Source organism: Carcharodon carcharias, chromosome 11 (genome assembly GCF_017639515.1).
Source record: "Carcharodon carcharias isolate sCarCar2 chromosome 11, sCarCar2.pri, whole genome shotgun sequence".
NCBI lineage: Eukaryota > Metazoa > Chordata > Chondrichthyes > Lamniformes > Lamnidae > Carcharodon > Carcharodon carcharias.
The window spans coordinates 161,120,116-161,127,381 of record NC_054477.1 but is presented as its reverse complement, the minus strand read 5'-3'; the positions used below and the strand labels follow the sequence as shown (position 1 = coordinate 161,127,381).

General features: G+C 43.6%; 2 non-coding genes across 2 annotated transcripts; one reads left to right on the top strand and one right to left on the bottom strand.

Annotated features, from left to right (window-relative positions):
* Window positions 1–3,748: 3,748 nt before the first annotated feature.
* trnad-guc lies at window positions 3,749–3,820 on the top strand. Its single transcript has one exon. It is a non-coding gene; the product is annotated as a tRNA-Asp (tRNA).
* Window positions 3,821–5,693: 1,873 nt separating this feature from the next.
* Window positions 5,694–5,765, bottom strand: trnad-guc. The gene has a single exon. It is a non-coding gene; the product is annotated as a tRNA-Asp (tRNA).
* Between the last annotated feature and the right edge of the window lie 1,501 nt (window positions 5,766–7,266).

Sequence of the window (7,266 nt, the reverse complement as noted above, 5' to 3'; positions counted from 1 at the left end):
ACTGGGAATCAAACTCCCTACCTCTGGTGGATGTCAGTAATTGTCAGGAAGGCATCTCCGACCAAGTTCATTATTGTTGCTTTCTCTGAGATGAGACAGACTTCACTGCTACTCAAAGGCTTTATCAGCAGATGAGTGGACTATTTAACCTTTCGAGCGCCCACTGCCCATTCCAGCTTTTAGGATGTGCACACTTTTTCTGTGAGTAAAGGTTGTCTGCCTTCTCAAGCTGGTAAAATCCTGAACCATTGGAATGCCTGAGCCTAAATATGCTAGCCGCTTGTATAACTGCGATAACAGCATGGTCTATAAGCTTATTGTGCTCTTGCCCCTGAGTTAGAAGGTTGTGAGTTCAAGTCACACTCCAGAGGTGTGAGCATGAAACCCCAGCTGACACTCCCAGTGCAGTACTGAGGGAGTGCTGCACTGTCAGAGGTGCCACCTTCCAAGTGAGGCACTAAGTTGAGACAATGCCTGTCCTCTCAGGTAGACATAAAACATCCCTGTGGCAACTATTTCAAAGAAGGGCAGGGAAGTACAGCATCTTGGGGTCAATATTTATTCTTAAATTTAACATCACTAAAACAGATGACCTTGTTGCTGTTTGTGGGAGCTTACTGTGCGCAAATTGGCTGCCGCATTTCCTACATTACAACAGTGACTGCACTTCGAAAGTACCACAATGGCTGTAAAGATCTTTGAGATGTCCTCTGATTGTCAAAAGCCACTGTGTAAACCCAACTCTTTCCTTTTCTAGCTGCTCCTACAGAAATAATCTGGGCTGCTACTTGCCCCAGTCTCTTAAAGGAGGAGAGGATTAGGGAGGAAATTCCAGAGCTTAGGACTCAGGCAGCTGAAGGCACGGCCGCCAATGGTGGAAAGAAGGAAATGGAGGGTGTGCAGAAGGCCAGAATGGTGGGAGTGCAGAGATCTCGGAGAGGTGTGAGGCAGGAGAATTATACAGAATCACAGAATTTTAATGGCACAGTAGGAGGACATTCGGCCCATCGTGTCTGCACCAGCTCTCCAAATGAGTATTAGTGCCATTCTCTTGCCTTTTCCCTGTACCCTTGCACATTGTTTCTATTCAAGTAATCATCTAATGCCCCCTTGAATGCCTTGATTGAACCTACCTCCATCACACTTCCAGGCAGTGCATTCCAGACCCAAACCATGCATTGTGTGAAAAATTTATTTCTCATGCCATATTTGCTTCTTTTGCAGATCACTTTAAATCTGTGCCCTCTCATTCTTGATCCTTTTATGAGCGGGAACAGATTCTTCCTAACTGCTCTGTCCAGCGTCTTCATGATTTTGAACATCTCTATCAAATCGTCTCCTAACCTTCTTCTCTCCAAGGAGAACAGTCCCAACCTTTCCAATCTATCCTCATAGCTGAAGTTTCTCATCCCTGGAACCATTCTTGTAAACTTCCTCTGCACTCTCTCCAATGTGTTCACATCCTTCCTATAATGTTGTGCCCAGAACTTTACACAATATTCCAGCTGAGTTCTAATGAGTGTCTTATATAAATTCAGCATAATCTCCCTGCTCTTATACTTTATGCCCCTATTAATAAATCCCACGATACTATATGCTTTATTAACTGCTCTCTCCACCTGTCACCTTCAATGATCTATGCACATATACACCAAAGTCTTTCTGCTCCTGCACCCCCCTTCAAAAATTTCACCTCTCATTTTGTATTGTCTGTCCATGATCTTCCTACAAACTGCATCACCTCACACTTCTCCTCGTTGAACTTCATCTGCCACCTATCTGCCCACTCCACCAACTTGTCTATGTCCTCTTGAACAGGCCTTTGGCCTCTGGCACATTTTAATCGCTGCACTGTTGGCAGCCATCCCTTCAGCTGCCTGGACCCTAAACTCTGGGATTCCCTCCCTAAACCTCTCCCCCTTGCTTTTACTCTCTCCTCCTTTCAGATGCTCTTAAAAACCTACCTGTTTGAACAAGCTTTAGGACGCCTGCCCTAATACCTCCTTCTGTGGCTCAGTGTCATTTTTAATTTATTCTTTTCATGGGATGTTTGTGTCACTGGCAAGGCCAGCGTTTGTTGCCCATCCCTACTTGCCCTTGAACTTTTAAAAAAATTTGCTCATGGGATGTTGGCATCGCTGGCTAGGCCAGCATTTGTTGCTCATTCCTATTTGCCTTTGAGAACTGAATAGCTTGCTAGGCCATTTCAGAGTCAACCACATTGCTGTGGGTCTGTAGGCCAGACCAGGTAAGACAGCAGATTTCCTTCCCTAAAGGGCATTAGTGAACCAGATAGGTTTTTACAACGATTGAGGATGGTTTCATGGTCACCATCACTGAGACTAGCTTTCAATTCCAGATTTTTTTATTAATTAATCAAATTTAAATTCCACCAGCTGCTGTGGTGGAATGTGAACCTGTGTCCCTTCAGTCTGGGCCTCTGGATTACTAGTCCATTACCAGTACACCACCATCCACCACCTCCCCTATATTTCTTTTGCTAATGCTCCTGTGAAGCACCTTTGGACATTTTACATTAAAAGTGCCACATTATATAAATACAGGTTCTTGTTGGCACTTGCGTTAATTATGGGTTAAGGGTTGAAATCCTACTTCAAGTATTGAGCGTGTGGTGAACTTTCAGATGTGATAGAAACATAGAAAAATTCACGGCACAGAAAGAGGCCATTCAGCCTATCGTGTTTGTGCTGGCCAAAAAAGGAGTGATCCTAAGCTCACCTTCCAGATCTTGGTGTGTAGCCCTATAGGTTACAGAACCTCAAGTGCATATCCAAGTGTTTTAATACAATGAGCGTTTTTACCTCTACCACCCTTTCAGGCAGTGAATTTCAACACCCCACCACCTTCTGGGTGAAAAAAAATTACTCCTCAACTCCATTCTAATTCTTCTACCAATTTCTTTAACTCTGCGCACCCTGCTTATTGACTTCTATTAAAAGAAATCGGGCCTTCCTACCCACTCTGTCGAGGGCCCCAACTAAATCACACCTCAGCCTCCTCGGTTCCAAAGAAAACAACCTCGGCCTATCCAATCTTTCCTCATAGTTAAAATTCTCCATTCCTGAAAGGATATGAAGGCATTGGAGAGAGTGCAAAAACGATTCACAAGTTCCAGGGATGAGGAACTTCAGTTATGAAGGTGGATTGGAGAGTTGGGACTATTTTTCTTGAAGAGAAGGAGATTTAATAGAGGTATTCAAAATCATGAGGGGTCTGGACGGAGTAGATAGGGAGAAACTGTTCTGAAGAAGGGTCACATGGACTCGAAACGTTAACTCTGTTTCTCTCTCCACAGATGCTGTCAGACCTGCTGAGTTTTTCCAGCATTTTCTGTTTCTTATTTATATTAGGGAGAAACTGTTCCCACTGGTACAAGGATCGAGAACGAGGTTGGGGGGGGGGGGTGCATAGATTTTAAAACTTTTCCACGTAGTGAGTGTTTAGGGTCTGGAATGCACTGCCTGAGAGTGTGGTGGAGGCAGGTTCAATCGAGGCATTCGAAAGGGCATCAGACAGCTATCTGAATGTGCCAGGTGGTTGCAGGGAAGGAGGTGGGAGAATGGCACAAAGCGATTTGCTCATTTGGAGAGCTGGTGCAGACATAATGGGCCGAATGGCCTCCTTCTGCACTGCAATAATTCTGTTTTTCGGAGGACAAATGAGTCACTGCCTTCGTTATACAAAAGGTTCATTTTCAGCAAATGTAACCTTTGGCAGTTGTATCAGTTCCTCGGTAGTATAGTGGTCAGTATCCCCGCCTGTCACGCGGGAGACCGGGGTTCAATTCCCCGCCGGGGAGGAAGCTATATTTTAACCACTACACCAAAATTAAATCTTTTTAATCATTAAAATTATACTTTAACCGTTCCACCAAACACTTATTCATGCACACATATATTAACACCTCCTTTACTCGATCCACAGCATTTTACACTTTCTCCCTCTTTCTCTCTGCATTTCTCTCTTTGGCTTATTCCCCCACTCTCATTTTAATGCCCTTCACTGTGTTCACCACATTGCAACTCCAAACTCTCTATATAACAGTGTGGTGGTGCGATATCACCGTGTGCATTTTGCTACAGTTTATTATCACGGACAGGAGAAATGTTTCAAGATTGCAAGTGAATTACGTGTGTTTAGCCCATGTCAGTATGTGATGTTTTAAGGCTCCTGTTCAAAGGGCATTTGCAAAGAAATCGAGCCACTGCTCACAGCTGCAATTTCAAAAGAAAACCCCTTTAAAAAAACATTGGGCTGCACAGCACCGATATTTAAAGCTGCAACTCCACCAAACACCTCAAAATCTCTCCAGTGGTTTGGCCTGGGACACTAGCTTCCCTTTGCTCTAGTCTCTTTAGTTGATGCACAGGGTGTTAAAAAGAATTCACATCTGCCACTCTTGCAACACCTGGATTTTCAAATAGTCGGGGTGTTTTTTTGGAAGGGACGAATTGTCATCATCCTTTTTAATATTTAAACATGCATGAAGGATATACATTCCTATATAACAGTGTGGTGGTGCCATATCATCGTGTGCATTTTGCTACAGTTTATTATCACGGACAGGAGAAATGTTTTCAAGATTGCAAGTGAATTGTATGTGTTTAGTCCATGTCAGTGTGTGATGTGTTAAAGCTCGTCTCCGAAAGGCATTTACAAAGAAACTGAAAAGATCAAGCTCTGAATCAAAATGCTATTCCTGAAATAAAACAGGAAATGCTGGAAATGTTCAGCAGCATCTGTGGGTATTTTGCTTTTGTGTTGTACAAAATATTTCTGCTTTGCGGACTTTTTCATTAAAATAAGAGAAGTGGACAATGACTGCATTTCATTTTCATTTAAGCATCGAGTCCTCTCACATAGCCCTCTGGATTTGCGGGCTGGAGTTACTATATTCGGTGTTTTTCAGCGCCCCCCCTCCTCCTCCCCCAGATAGATTTGTACAATGCTCCCTCCTCGTGGTTATTTGGAAATGAAGCAACTGCACATGTTTAGACTGCGAAATATGTCTGCAATTTTTTTTTGGCCAGTGGCTCGATTTCTTTGCAAATGCCCTTTGAAAAAGAGCCTTAAAACATCACACACTGACATGGGCTAAACAACCGTAATTCACTTGCAATCTTGAAACATTTCTCCTGCCCGTGATAATAAACTGTGGCAAAATGCACACGATGATATTGCACCACCACATTGTTATATGGGAATGTATATCCTTTATGCTAGTTTAAATATTAAAAAGGATGATGACAAATCGTCCCTTCCAAACAAAACCCGACTATTTGAAAATCCAGGTGTTGCAAGAGTGGCAGATGTGAATTCTTTTTAACACCCTGTGCATCAACTAAGGAGGCTAGAGCAAAGGGAAGCTAGTGTCCCAGGCCAGACCACTGGAGAGATTTTGAAGTGTTTGTGGAGTTAAATAAATATAGGTGCTGTGCAGCCCAGTATTTTTCTTAATGGGTTTTCTTTTGAAATTGCAGCTGTGAGCAGTTAGAGAGTTTGGAGTTGCAATGTGGTGAAAATAGCGGGGGCGTTAAAATGAGGGTGGGGGAGTAAACCAAATAGAGAAATGCGGAGAGAAAGAGGTGTAAAATGTTGCAGATAGAATAAAGGAGGTGTGAATATATGTGTGCATGAACAAGTGTCAGGTGTAATGGTTAAAATATAGCTTCCTCCCCGGCGGGGAATTGAACCCCGGTCTCCCGCGTGACAGGCGGGGATACTGACCACTATACTACCGAGGAACTGATACAAAGGCATTTGGTGCAGGAATGAGGAGCTGCTATACCAAAATTGGAATGGCTCACAGCTGCAATTTCGACAAAAAAAACCCTTTACAAAAATACTGGGCTGCACAGCCCCGCTATTTAACTCCACAAACACTTCGAAATCTTTCCAGTAGTCTGGCCTGGGACACTAGCTTCCCTTTGCTCTAGTCTCTTTTAGTTGGGTGTTAAAAAGAACTTTTCTCCAGTAGGTGCAGTTTGTGTGTCACTTTTCCCCACAGCCGCTCAGGTCCACAGTGTAACATTTCATTCCTGGATAACACATGGAAAGCAATTTTGTTTGAGGCAGCCAGGAAATGTGTAGCAGGCAGAAGGGAGGCGCTTGAGTTTCTTACATCCGAAGAGTTTGGTTTCCTCGAGAACAAAAACAGAATTACCTGGAAAAACTCAGCAGGTCTGGCAGCATCGGCGGAGAAGAAAAGAGTTGAAAAGAGTAACTTTTTTCTTCTCCGCCGATGCTGCCCAGACCTGCTGAGTTTTTCCAGGTAATTCTGTTTTTGTTTTGGATTTCCAGCATCCGCAGTTTTTTGCTTTTATCTATTGGTTTCCTCAAGACTTGGTGGGAATTGACTTTGCAAAAGAGAGAAGGCACCGATTTATGGTCCCTTCACCTGTTTCCAGTTGTACAGTGATTAAAAACGGAGAGGGTGCTGCACCTGAGGAGCTGCAAAGGGAAATCTGTCCATGTTGCGGGCATTACATCAGGGGGTCTTTGTTTTGACTTTTGAAAATCTGGTCACCCTACCTATAAAGTTCCTGTGTTTTTTTTTTGCTTTGCAATTATTCAGCGTTAAACATGTGACCAGTCTCTTTAGGCTCTGGTTCCAATTCCAATGCACCTCTAACAAGGTCAAACAATATAAAATAAAGGGTTAAGGTTAGGGCATTCTGACGAAAGGTCATCGACCTGAAACGTAAATCCTGTTTCTCTCTCTACAGATGCTGCCTGACCTGCTGAGTTTTTCCAGCATTTTCTGTTTTTATTCCAGATTGCAGCATCCACATTGCTTTTGATAAAACAAAGGGTACAACTCTAAAGGGGGTGCAGGAGCAGAGGGACATAGGGGTATATCTGCTCAAATCATTGAAGGTGGCAGAACAGGTTGAGCGCACAGTTGATAGAGCATACGGGACCTGAGGCTTTAAGAATAGTGTCATTGAGTTCAAAAGCAAGGATGTCATGATGAACCTGAAAACAGCTGTTCAGCCTCAACTGGAGGATTGTGTCCAATTCTAGACACCGTACTTTACCAAGGATGTAAAGGTATTAGAGACAGTGCAGAAATTTTTTTTTATTCATTGTGGGATGTGGACTTTGCTGGCTGGGCCAGCCCATCGATTGCCCGTCCCTAGTTGCCCTTGAGAAGGCAGTGGTGAGCTGCCTTCTTGAACCACTGCAGTCCCTGTGGTGTAGGTACACCCACAGTGCTGTTAGGGAGGGAGTTCCAGGATTTTGACC